The following is a 14,794-nucleotide window of genomic DNA, read 5'->3' on the forward strand; positions in this document are numbered from 1 at the left end:
GCTGGTTGGATTAAAAAACAAGACCCATCTATATGCTGCTTACAAGAGACTCACTTCAGTGCTAAAGAAACACACAGACAGAAAGTGAAGGGATAGAAAAAGATATTTCATGCAAATGGAAATGACAAGAAAGTGAGTGTAGCAATACTCACATCAGACAAAACAGACTTTAAAACAAAGGCTGAACAAAAGACAAAGAAGGGCATGGCTAACGTGTACAGGAAGATATGCTCAGCATTGCTAATCATTAGAGAAACGCAAATCAAAATAACAATGAAATATCACCTCACCTGTCAGAATGACTACCATCACAAAGTCTACAAATAACAAATGTTGGTAAGGATTTAGAGAAAAGGGAACTCTTGTACACTGTTGCTGGGAATATAAATTGGTGCTCCCACTATGGAAAACACTTGGAGTTTCCTCAAAAAACTAAAAATAGAACTACCATATGATGAAGCAATTACACTCTTGGATATATATGCAGAAAAAATAGAAACACAAATTTGAAAAGATACATGCATCCCAATTTCATAACAGCATTATTTACAACAGTCAAGATATGGAAGCAACCCAAGTGTCTACCAACAGAGAAATGGATAAAGAAGATGTCATTTAAATATATTTATATATATCATATATAATATAGTATATTACTCAGCCATACAAAATAATGTCATTTGCAGCAATGTGGATGGACCTAGAGAATATGAGCTTAGGTAAATACAATGTCAGACAAAGAAAGACAAATACTGTATGATAACACATATATAGAATCTAAAAAATAATACAAACCAATGTGTGTAGCAGAACAGAAACAGACTCAAATATAGAAAACAAACTAGTGGTTACCAGTGGGGAGAAGGAAGGGGGCAGTGGTATGTTAAGAGACAAAAACTACTGTGTATAAAATAAACAAGGATATATTGTATATACATGGAATAATCAACATTATCTTGTAATAACTTTTAATGGACTATAAGCTGTAAAAGTACTGAATCACTATGCTGTATCCCTGAAACTAATATAATATTATAAATCAATATACTTCAATAAAAATTAAGGTTATAACATCTGTGAATAGAGATAATTTTTGTTCTTCTTTGTTAATTTTATTCCATTTTGTTTCACTTTCTTCTCTGATTGCCCAGCCTAGAACCTCCAGGTCATTGTTGAATAATAGTGGTGAGAACGGACATCTTTGTCTTACCCAAGACATTTAGAGGAAAGCACTATTAAGTATATATTAAATGGGAATTTTTCACAGATACCTTTTATCAGTTTGAGTGTTTTTATCATGAAAGTGTGCTTGATTTTGTCATATGCTTTTTTTCTGTCTACTGAGATGAACAAAGTATTTTTCTTCTTTATATATGGCACATTACAGTGATTGATTTTTGTATGTTAAACGAAGCTTGCATTACTGAGATCAATTTTGTTATGATGTATTGTCATACTATTTCATTATGGTATATTATCATTTTTATATACTGCATTATTCAGTTTACTAGTATTTGTTGATGATTTTTATACTTATTTTTGTACAGGAAATTTGCCTATAGTTTTCATTTCTTGTGGTATCTGTCTGGATTTGGTATCAGGATAATACTGGGCTCATAGAATGAGTTGGGATGAAGCACCTCTCCTTTTATGTTTCGGATTAGTGTGTGAAAAATAAGTGTTAATTCGTCTTTAAACATCTATTAGAACTCACAAGTGAAGCTATCTGAGCCTGGATTTTTTCTTTACGGGAAGGTTTTTGATTATTAATTTATTTTAACAATATTTGTGAGGGATCTTATCACTTTTACGGTGAAGCTAATTTTTATTCTGCCATTCTGGAAGTGTATCTTTCTTGGATGTAATTTAAAAGCAATATTTTATATGAAATCCTCACTTGTAATGGACATTGATAGTTTCAAACAACCTCTCCTTCTAGATTTTAGGTTCTTATTAGTTAATTTTTAGATTAACCTTTAATCTAACTTTTCACATATATTGAAGATATGTATGAATACAGCACAGGGAAATTTAGAGATAATGGTGAAATACAAATTGAATACACCAATATCTCATTGAAAGGGATAGAGCATTTAATCTATGAATGTTGTGTTCTAATATATTTGAGTGGGTGCCTTGGTCTTCATTAGCTACCTCATTTTTGTTAAGATCTCTCAAGAGATCGTATTTTTGGTTTGAATTTAGACTTCTTTGTTTTAATGAACAGAGTATTTGAAGAAAATTATATAAATGCATCTTTTGATGTGGACTTCCTGATAAATTCCAGAAAAAATAGCCCTACCTATGATTATTCATATAAATGTGTGTGGATATGGCCCTACTTCTCTGCCTATTCTGGGTCTGGTGTTGAGTTACAGTCATGTAGCTCTATTGTAGATGATGTAAAGTGAAAAATATTTACAGGTAATACTATTGTTGTTTTTCAGGGACTTTTAAAATATGATATGGGGGCTTCCCTGGTGGCGCAGTGCTTGAGAGTCCACCTGCTGATGCAGGGGACACGGGTTCGTGCCCCAGTCCGGGAAGATCCCACGCGCTGCGGAGCGGCTGGGCCCGTGAGACATGGCCGCTGGGCCTGCACATCCGGAGCCTGTGCTCCGCAACCGGAGAGGACACAACAGTGAGAGGCCCACGTACCACAAAAAAAAAAAATGATATGGAACTATTTCACTACAATACTAAGTCAGGATACTGTTCATGCAAATGGTGCCTACTGGATTTATTTGCCACTTATTCATGACGACCTGAAAGAATTAATGTTTTCATAGTTAGTGAATCTCAACATGCACCTTCAATAATTTTTTGAAGGAGAATTGGAGCAAGTTTATAGAGTTCATGAAGTTGAAATTGATCAAATAGAATTCTATGCAAATTAAGAATAAAAAGTATGTCAAATTGTATGTAGAATATATAGAGATATAGAATAAGATATAGAACAATTACTTATGCCACTATTTTTCACAAGTTACTTAGGATAAGCGTATACAATTTTTAAAGCTACATCACATTTATATTTTAAACATAAATTGTTTATATCCTCCCCAATTTTTAACACCAAGTACTCATGTGTACAAACTACAGTCTTGTGATAAATTATTTTACATTTTTGATGTCTGGATTCTTCACTTCATATTTCCAAGGTTCTTTCCTTTACGTTTTGAACTATTAAGAAAATTGGAGCAATTCGTGAGTGACTCAGCCACTCTCCTCCCAACAAGGTGGCTCAGGTAAAATAATCATATACATCTGACCTTTAAAATGTAATACTCAGTGATTGAAACAAGGCCAGTTCAATGCTTTACTGCACTGATGCATTTTCACATGTAATACTCAGGAGCTGACATTTATAAAACTGCTAGTGCACTCTGGAGACATCCTGATAGCTGAGGTGTTATATGAATCTATCTTTATCATGATAATGGATATGTAAGTGTGTTAGAGAATAACAGTGAGATCTTTTGAAAGAAAAGAGAAATTTTATCATTTAGTTAATTGGATAACTTAAGAATCAATATAATTTAATAAAGTTGTTATTTGCTGTTAATAAACAAATTCATATTCATTTTACTCAGAGTAACAATTTAAGTAAATCAGTAAGAAAAATATCATATAAAAAAGTCAAAGAAAAATGTAAAACTTTTTAATAATCCACAACAGTTATTGCTTTTTTTCACTTTCCCTATATAATATCACTGATATAATGTTTATTTGGCAATAATTTTCCTCATAGAAGGCAAATGGGAGATATTCCATGTGCAGCTAAAAAATAAAAACAAACAAAAAAACTTTACTGAAATGATTTTTGTGGGTTTTGTCAAGATGAATTATTTCTAATATGTTTCCATATTTTAATAAATTCAAATGAGAAAATAAGTGAATATTGTTTAGAAATATAATGAATTTTTTTAGCAATCATATCCAACTTTAGAACATTTAAGTCATCAAATACATGTATTGTGCATAGGCTAACCATCCTGGTGAATTTCTTCAAGATTACAATCGAACAGAAATTAACTTTGGGATACGCAATTTTATATCTATATTTTAATGTGTTTTTAAAAAATTGTAATATCTATGTCCAATTATTTACATTATAAGCATCATTATATTTCTCATGTTTAAAATTTGATAGACTTATAATTGATAGAAATGGTATTTTCAGTTAGAAGATTCTTCCTGAATTCAACTAGATATTTATATAATATTTATATTCATAATTACATTTATTTTAATTTAAATATACTTTCAGAAAACATGCAAGATCACATTTCATTAACTTTAAAAATCAGTGACATTTACTTATAATGTCATAGAAAATATTTGAAAATTTTGGTTTCATTCACTCTTTGTACAGCAAATAGACCAATGATACATTTTTGAATAGACAACCACATAAAGGCACTTACAGAAAAATATATTTTAAAATTAATTCAAATTGTATTGTACACCTAAAGGTAAAAGCTAAAACTATAAAAATATCTAAAAGAAAATATGGGAAAATCGTATGACATTAGTTTACTTAAAGCATAATTCATAAAATATAAAACATAAATTGGATTTTACTGAAATTAAAACTTTAAGAAAATCTCAATTCAAGCATGAACTGGGAGAAAATATTTGATCTATCTTATAAAGAACTTGTACATACAATATATAAAGAATACTCAAAACTCAATAATAAACAACTAACCTAATTTTAAAAATTGATCATATACTTTACTAGAGAAGAAATATATATGGCAAATAATCATATTAAAAGATGCTCAGCATCATTATTCATTAATGAAATGCAAATTGAAACACACTTATTAGAATGTCTTTACAAATATAAGCAATACTAAGTAATGGTAGAGGTTGGGGGGCAATTGGAACTCTCATATCATTGGGGGAATGCAAGTTTGTAGATCCCTTTAGTAACAGTTGGACAGTTACTGATAATGTTAAAAATATACTCATCATATAACCAAGTAATCACACTTCAAGAAATTTGACCAAGTAATATGAAAACCTACATTGACACAAACCTGTACATGAATGTGTACAGAGGCTTTATTAATAATTACTAAAAACTGGAATCAACTGTATGTTCCTCAACTGTGAAATGAGTAAACAAACTATGATACATCCAAATCTCCACAATAGAATTCAAACTATTCTTCCACAATAAGGAATAGACTATGGCTACATGTGACAATATGGATGAATCTCCAATACATTTTGCAAAGTGAAAAAATCCAGACTCAAAAAATTACATATTGTATGATTTCATTTATATGACATTCTTTCAAAGGCAAACTTTAAGAATAGATAACAGATCAATTGTTGCCAGAGTCTGAAGTAAAGCCGAGGGGTTGACTACAAAAAGACATGAGAAATATTTTTAAATGATGTACTGCTCTTATCCCGAATTTAGTGGTAACTATAGGTCTGTATACATTTTAAAAATTCACAGAACTGAGCACTTAATAGTGTGAATTTTATTGTATATAAATTATGGCTTCAATTTTAAAATGAAAAAATCTATAGTCAGCACTTCACACAAAGCCTGGCATGTGGTAAGTGCTCAGTCAATATAACCTAATAATATAATTGTCATTGATTGCACAAAAAATATAAAAATAAAGATGTAAAGATTAAAAAATAGAGAAAAATCATCACACAATTTCGATAAAAGTTACTTTGCTGTCCTACATTTTTTCTTAAAAACCTCCTTTGTGGACAAAATTTCTAAAATTGAAGGAGAGTATTTCTCTGATGTACATTTTAATAAAAAAATTCATACCTTGCCATTTGAATAAAACAACATCATACCTTGCCCCAGGCATATAAGCTGTCATAAGTATAAATTTATTTAAAATATATCAACATCGAATGTGAATGCTAGTGCTCAATAAATTGTACATATGGTTTTTTGGAGTTACATTTACTAGATATGGGTTTCTTTGCCTTATAAATATTCCTGTAATATCATATCCATTGTTAAATAAAAATACTCCTAGAAGAATTAACTTGTGAATTAAATCTAAAAGTAATTGAATGTTCTTTAAAACATCTTCTTAAGTAATATTTAGAATCCTTTAGTCTTTAAATGAAAGCTGAAATAATTATTAATGTAGTAAGTTTTCTCAAAGTATGGCACAAAGGTTAAAAGTAATATTGACTGTTTTTACTCAAAGTTTCCAAATCTTTTAATAAAATGTAAGAAACCTCAAAACAAATGTTCAGTAGTAGTAAAAGTTACATAAATTTGCTATGAAGTAATTATAATTTCTGCATGTGCAATCTATAGCAATAACAGAAAAAAATTTATTATAATGATAAACCTTAAGGTAAATTTTAAATGCATTTTGAATAGGAAGGTGCTTTAGTATTTTTATTAGTGTTATTATGGTATATCATTCTCTGCCCTTTTAATTCATCTATAAGTCTTTAAAGTGAGTTTCTTATTTATGACATATAGTTGGGTCTTACTTTGTTTATTCATTTTGGCATCCATTTTTCAGCTGGTGTCTTTAGAACATTCCTATTTGATACAGTGGATTAATGTCTATCATATTTGTGTCTGTTTTCTACTCATTGTATTTTTTGTTGTTGCTCCCTTCCCCTTTTTTTTGCCTTTTCTGGTTTTAACTGAGTATTTTATATGATTCCATTTATCTCCTCCCTTAGCATATATATCATTTATATCTCTTTTTAGAAACTGTTTAGTAGTTGTTCTAGGGTTCAAAATGTATATTTCAAAACAATCTAAGTTCACCTTTGAATAACACTATACTGCTACACATATCGCTACTGTACTGCTATACATGTAGTGCATGTACCTTGTAATAGAGTATTCCCATTCTTCCCTCCTATCCTTTGTGGCATTGATTTATTCATTTCACTTATCCATAAGCCATAATCACCCAATACATGTATACTATTATTACTTTAACGAAGTGTTATCTTTTAGAACATTTAAAAATAAGAAAAAACTATTTTATTTTATCTTTACTTATTCCTTGTCTCGTGCTCTTGCTTTATTTAGATCCGGTGTCAGATCAATGGAATTTTCTTTCTCCCTGAAGAACTTCTTTTAAAATATCTTTCAAGGCAGGTCTGCAGGACAGGTCTGTTTTAATTCATATGAGGAAGTCTATTTCTCTTTTACTTCTGAAGGATAATTTCCTGGAGATAAAATTCTAGTTAGTTTTTTCCTTTTACTTTCAACACATTAAATATTTAACTCCCCTCATTGCTTGCATAGTTTGTGTAGGAATTCCACTATAATTCTCATCCTTGTTCCTCTCTAAGTAAGGTGTCACACATCCTCTCCTGGCTTCGTTTAAGATTATCTCTTTGTATTTGGTTTTCTGTATTTGAAAATAATATGCCAAGGTATGGAATTTTTTTGCAGAGGAGGTATTTATCCTGTTTGATATTCCCTGATCTTCCTTGATGGGTGGTTTGTTGTCCGTTGTCAATTTTGGAAAGCTCTTGGCCAATATTTCTTTAAATATTTCTTCTGCTCCATTCTCTATACTTCTTATACTCCACTTATAGGTATGTTACATCTTTGGACATTGTTAAGCAATTCTTGGATGTTCTTTTTTCTTTTGTTGTTGTTTTTAAAATCATTCTTTTTTCTTCTCTTTGTATTTCAGTCTATAGCGTTTCTACTGATCTTTCTTATTCATCACTGATTCTTTTTGGCCATGTTGAGTCTACCAATTAATTCATTAAAGTCATTCTTCATTTCTATTACTGTTTATTTGATTTCTAGCATTGATTTTTTTCAATTATTTCATAGTTTGAGTATTACCTTTTGATTCTTTCATAGCTTTTCATCTTTCTGTTTACATTACCTACCTGTTCATATATGTCTTCTCTTTGTATTAGATCCCTTACCATGTTAACCATCATTATTTTTAATTTCTTCTCTCACAATCCCAATATCTATTTAATATCTGAATATGGTTCTGATGCTTGTTTTATCTTTTCAGACTGTACTTTTCCTTGACTTTTGGCATGTTTTTGAATTTTTTGTTGACAGTTGGATAAGGTTTATCAGGTAATAGAATGAAGTACATAAATCTTTAGTATGAACTTATGATAATTTCGCTAGTACTTGGGTTGTGTTATTTAATCGTTAATATGTCTAATGTTTATTTTAGCTTTAGTTACAAGAAGCTTCAACTTATTTCTCTAGTGTGCTTTGGTTTTGTCTTCTTTTTTGGCTTTGGGGATTTCCTATATGCTGCTCTTGGAGAGAGTCTGTGTCTTGTAACTCTTTCATCTGTAATCCATTGTAATGAAACTGGAGGCCTGTTGGAGTGGTGGTAAATTGTTAGTTAGTAGGAGCATTCTATAAACTTCAGATTTAGTATTCATCTTTTAATGGCCATGCATCGCAGAACTGTGGCTTTCACAAGTGCTTCTGTTCCTTATCCTCACACCCTACTCCTTTCTCTAACTGCAGAGTTAATCTATTTCTTCAAAGTCCTATCCCCTAATGAGAATTTTGTTGTTTTGTTTTTTCTCCTCCAGGAAGATGGGAGATGACGGAACAAGGAGAAATCATCTTGCCTCAGTAGAATGTGCTTCCAGAATTGCAATCTGGTGAAGTTCTTTCCCTTGGAGTATAGGTCACTGTCATTGATAACGTGCTGCTCACCTTTCACAATGGTTACATTTTCCTTTCCTCTTCCAGTGCCATGAAGGGATCTTTCTCAAATCCTCACTATGAGAATCTGGTGAAATTCTCAGACAGAAAATTCACACAAGATAGGGCTCCTGCTAAAATAGCCTTGCCCCACTCCATCCGACAAGACTGAGGCCTCTTGGTGTTTCTCATTCTCACATTGACCTTCACTAAATAATTTCTGGTCCTCCCAAGTCAGCCTCTTGGTGGCACCAGATGAGTTCTAGTAGATACCATAAATACTTCTCCATGAAAATATTCATCATAGTAAAGACAAATTGGTTACTATCTCAAAGCAACTGGGAGACTTTAATAATACATCTGAGGTTATTTTTATCATCACCTGTCAACAACATAATCCTGGAAAACCTGTAAGGGTAGGACATTGCCAGGAAGCAAATCCTCAAGGGCTATTTGAGCAACCTGAAATGGCTTTTATCCAATTTCCCTTCATGATGGGATTTGAGTATGTTTTAGCTAGTTTATGTCTATTTTCAGAATAGATTGAAGAACTCTTTTGCTAAAAAGTCACTGCCCTAACAAGTCACTAAAATGCTGCTTGACTTTATGTTCCAACCTGGGGCATTCCAACATTTATATAATGTGTCCAATGTACATACTTTATGGAAACCATTATAAAAGAACTCTATAAGATGTTATCTCTTACTCAAAAACCACACTGTCCTTACCACTCACAATCTTCTTGAAAGGTTGAAAAGCTCAATGGCATCCTTAAATTAAAATTAGTAAAATTTTGAAAACCTTTTAATTTCTTTGGCTAAAGGTACTCTAATTAGCCCTAATGGCCATATAGTCCTCTCACTCACAGACACATCAATTTACCCTCTATGAATTGGTAACTGAGATGTCTATGCATTTAGAGATTTTTCTCTTTTATACTAGCCTATGATCTGCTACATGCAGTCAAGGCAAAATATTGCAAGGGACTTAAGTACTATACCCTGTCCTATCACCATCAAGTTAAGATTGCCTTTCTTCTTCAGATCTTGAACAAGGAGCTCTCATGTATCGGAAAAGACATCAGAGAAAAAGCTGGTCTTGAACCTTGTTGAAATCAATTTTGTCAGGTTCTATTAACAACAAATAAAATAAACAAATAAAATAAAAATTTCAGGAAGTCAATGCTTAGGTTTACCTTTCACAACTAAAGAAGCAATGTAGAATTGTACACAATTGGATAATACTCCAATAGGGGACCTCAAAGTGAAGATTCACAGATATCCTAAAGAAGCAGCTCATTTTCCTAAGTACAAAGCTGACCCAAGACCTCCAGACAAGCAGATGATGTCAGATAGTGGACTGCTTTCCCTCAAGATGTCAAACCTAAGTCTGTTTGACACCTGAGTCCTGTTTTGTTTCTTACTTTCTCACTTATAAACATTCTTCTCATTTTCGATAGATTCCTCATTGTTGTTCACCTATAAGGCCCTTTTTCTACTTTCTTTCCTCTTTATTATACTTTTTAGATCAAAACATAGACATTTTAAATAATGTATATCATGGAAAATATAAAATGGGATAAAAATGTACAGCATGGAAATTTTTTTAAAAATACACATTCTAAGACAATTCTTAGATTATCCCAAATGTAGTTACTGCCCTCAATTTTACCTACTATTGACTATACCATGTATCACCAGACCCTCATGATAAACATTTGTGGTCAATTCTGCTTTCATCAAGTGACACTTCAGGGAATTACAACTGGATAGTGTTTTTACTTGCAACTATATGAACAAGTGACCATAAACAAATGAACTGTGACTTTGCTAGTGCCACTCCATCCCAGAAAGAAAAAAAAGCATTACAAATCTATTGATCACATGACAGGTAATTCTAAATTTGAATTCAACAATCTTCACAGGGCAATAGACCAAGTACTTGCCACCTGAAAGAGACTAATAGAGATCCAAATATGTAACCTAGCTACTGTAAGGCTTTGATTCTGACTTTGTGTTGTGGACAACTCCTTTGTTTCTCTGCATCTTTGAGTGCCCCTAGCAGGTACTACTTTATTTGTAGCCAGGGTTCCAGGTCTTGTTTGCCTCAGACAAATAACTCATGAAATTTAGGAATAAAATTTAAAGATTTTTCTATACACAGAGACCGTAATTCTATAATAACCAAGTCTGGAAATTCTGACCCAGGCACAATATCCAAAAAAAGGCCACTCTTGATTATTCAAACATTTTACTCATACAAATTACTGATTCATTTTTTAATATGAAAAATCAGAGCAGTGTCCCCACTGGTGCTAATCTTACACATAGACAAAAGTGAAGGAAACTTATCAATAACTCTGATAGAAGTTATTAAAGATAATGAAACAAGCAAAGTAGAATAGGCTATATATTATTGCTTTAAGGAAGAAGCTACTTGAATGTCTAAGTTTTCTCCTTGTGGTCTATGAGACTTGTTCTTTGGCCTGAGTTCAGAGGTTGGGCTCCTGGTTCCAAGCATCTTAAATGAAGTATTAATTATTGTTACTTTGCGTTCATTTTAGTAGTCATTATGCTGTTCCACTACATTATATCCCTGATCTTATATGCTTCTATGCAGCTGCTCTTTTGTCAGATGATTACCATGATAGTACAACAAAAATGCCAAGAATTGTTTTTCATACAGTTGCATAAGGACACAACTAAACAATCCTAAAGCAGTGAAGACCTGGATCTAGACTTTACTCAGCTGGTCAACTTCTTGCAAGGCACAGCATGATCAGAATGAGGACTGAGAGACAATAGATATACAAACAATGGCCAGGCCATATATGACAATTAGAACTCTTACCTACAACCTCTGAAGGAACTAGCCCAGGAAGACAAACCACTGCTTGTGCAGACATTGACCCTGAATAGTCAAAGACATTTGGCTTCCTGGTTGTTTTCTCCTGCTTGCAACTAAGGACCAACCAGTGAAAGTCAGGTTAACACAAAAGATTATGGTTTGAGAAGTTTAGGGGAGAAGTGGACCATACTTAATACAAAATGATTTTGCAGCAAGAGTGAAGGAGAAGCAACTCATTCCTAATACATAAGAATGAAAGTCCAAGGGCCAGGAAGTAGGTAACTTACAAGTAATGTATTTTATTAAATAAATCATTTATACATTGCTTCTTATTCATTTCAAATTGCCTTGGCACTACTTGCTTGCAATAACAGCTGTGACTAAAGCTTCCTATTCACATCTCAGCAATAATATTCTTTCCAGTCTAGGTATTTCATTTTGTTTTGCTTTTGCTTTTGGCATAATTTCTTTCCCGTTTAAGTAAATTCAACTTCTCAAGACACAAGTCATTCATCTTTAAGTGTTAGCCTCCACTTTTTCCTCAAGCTGAGCAACAGGCAAAGTCTTGCATAGTATGGCTGCCTGCCCTATTCCACTCACCAGTAAAGAAGAGGTCAAGGGCTAGGAGGCAGCTTTTTTCATAAGGCTGCCCTTTCTGTATCATCCATATCCAGCAAAATGTAGCCGGGCAATTTTTGCTTACTGAATATGAGTGTATTTCAGGAAATATGCTGCCAAGTGGTTCTGAAAACCTAAAATTGTTGTCATAAAATACTATAAGCCCCAGTTATTATGAAATATGGAAGATCATATATCCATTACTATTTTGAAAGCTGTTAGTGCTGTGTTGGTGAGGTTGCCATCCCCCACTGAGTGGGCATCAGGAGAATAAGGGGATGGGGGCACACTGGGTCAGTATCATGGCTTTGGTATTTGTCTTGGTCTCAGTAAGATTTCACTATGTAACTGTACAGTCTCAAGGTTACTCAAAGCTTGAATCTAAGAAGCTAAAATCTAGGACTGTCCTCTTTGAGTGAAGTACTAAGGGTGTTGGACTCTGGAGAGAAGTGTGAGATAATTGCTCAAGTCCATGTTCACTGGGCAATGCCATGGGTTTGGAAGGGCTATGGCTACCCAACTTGGCTGGTCTAGGTTGGGGCTGTGTCAGTGGGTGTTTGTGAGGTTGTAAAGGACAGGCTATGGAAGTACCCCCAGGGCCCAGAGAGCTGGGAGACAGCGGAGGGCTAGCCTAGAGCCTGCCCTGTATGTTGAGTGCAAGGAGGATTTGGTGAGAGATGGGTTAGATGCTAAGATATTCTTGGACAACTCTGGCCCCCAGGGTAGCCAGAAGGTGGTTTTCCTGGTTTTAGGTGTGCTGGAAGGATTTTTAACAGCTCAGAGCAAAGTATGAGTGCTAAGATCAGAGGACCTGTGAGCTGTACCAAAGCTGATGGGACCTGACAGCTGCCTGAGACTGGCTTTGGCTAATAGTTATCTGACTCCAGGTCCTCAGCCCCTGTTCCAAGGTGTCCATAAAGTAGGGGCAGTCTTATCCCCTTCACTGCTTTCAGCCGTAGAGCTTTGGGAGGGTGCTCTGGGTCCACTGAAGCCAAGGTGATGTGATCTGCAGATGGGAGAGGCAGGTGGAAAGCAGGGGATATATGCTTTCTTTAGAGTGCTACCCTAGAAGTCCATAAGCTTCATATTTAAGTTCTCCTTCTTAGCCAATTCTCCTTCCATCTCCACCAAACTGGCAGGCCACTTCTTCTGCAGGGTCCCTGAGTTAGTCATTTCCAGTGTGGGAAGAGTGATGGAATTTGTGTGGAGATGTACAAATGCTCCGATACATTACATTTTACCTTTATAGTGAAGAACCAGTTGTCATACTGAATGATTTGTTCAATCACCATAACCACGCGAATGGATGTGGCTACAGCCATTTCAGCAAGCATTCCTTCATTTTTGGCCCATAACAAGTTAGGCACAAATATGATTGCCATGCATTTTGTTAATGCTGCTGGTATAAGCAAGCTCTGAAAGGAACTTAATTAAATACCTAAAGTTAACGAAATTTTGTGGTGACAACTTTTGACCTGTTCTCCATAAATCTTGAAGTTTTTTTGTCTTAATCTTACACACTTGCAACTTGTGTCCATTATTCACACAGATTAAAAGTCATCAAAATTTAAGGCAATTTCCATAATTAGGACTTTAAATCAACAGCCTACAGAATGGGGGTCTGAATAGAACTCATCTAGGTTAGAGGTAGAGCAGTCTAAAACAGCTCTGTTTCTTTAACTTGGAGGCCCCAATACCAATTTAAAAATGCCCTTCTCTATGTGGTTCTCTAGGAGAAGCAATGACACAGGTCTCAACCAGAACCACCTCTATTCTTTCAAAGGAGTCCCCAAAGCTGGTTTTCCACACACCTACCTTGATTGGCTCACATTCCAGGGAGGGCCCTTCCTAAGACTGCTAAAGCTTTTTGATGGTAATCTGCTGGGGCTTCTAATAATGAAACAAAGAATTTGTTATACTGCCCTTCTTTGGCCATACAGTTGCTCATGTCTGCTGCAAATTGATCTTTGCAGTGTTCTACTTGATTTCCAGCTTTAACCATCTCTTAAGGTATCTATTTTTTATGGAAGCCCCTGAAAGTTGACTTCTGAAGTTTTGTGAGCTTAGTTCCGCCTAGCTCTAACCAAATCCCATTTTATTGAGCTATTTCCTCTGTTTCTCTATATTTAGGGAGCTCCACTTCTGTTTATGTCATGCAGAAAGTCCACAATCTTTTCTTCAACAAAGAAAAGCACTCCATCATGCTGAGAGAGTTTAGAGCTAATCGATTCTCAGCATCCCCACATGTGTCTAGCATCTTCCCCAAGAGAAATTCTTCTAGCTGAGCTGATGCATTTTGAATATTTTGAGTTTTGAAAGGGGTTTTCTGTATCTCCTGGCATTGGTGCCACACTGGCCCTGGAAGCACACCATCAGGCTCTTGTGGGGATGGTGGTACATTGACTGAACCATGTCCATGCACAGCTTGAATTGTAACAGATCTTCACAAAGGACTTCTGTTTTCTCAGCTCTAGCCACAGTTTGGTTGGCCAGCTGCTTCATGAAGTTGAACTTCTTCACTGCTGCAGTGGTGGCCAGGCCTTAGGGACTTGGGCCTGAAAGGGCAGGGCAGCAGCATCAGTGGTTCTACAGGCTCACCTTTGGCCACCTCATGTGTCACTCTCGGTGACATAGCCCTACTTCCTTTTTTATGTTTCTGTTTCTGCT

At 34.4% G+C, this 14,794-nt stretch overlaps 1 pseudogene; it reads right to left on the reverse strand.

Annotated features, from left to right (window-relative positions):
• Positions 1 to 13,192: 13,192 nt before the first annotated feature.
• LOC132417892 (rho GTPase-activating protein 17 pseudogene) lies at positions 13,193 to 14,129 on the reverse strand (annotated as a pseudogene).
• Between the last annotated feature and the right edge of the window lie 665 nt (positions 14,130 to 14,794).

The sequence above is a fragment of the Delphinus delphis genome, chromosome 2 (genome assembly GCF_949987515.2).
Source record: "Delphinus delphis chromosome 2, mDelDel1.2, whole genome shotgun sequence".
Taxonomy (NCBI): Eukaryota; Metazoa; Chordata; class Mammalia; order Artiodactyla; family Delphinidae; genus Delphinus; species Delphinus delphis.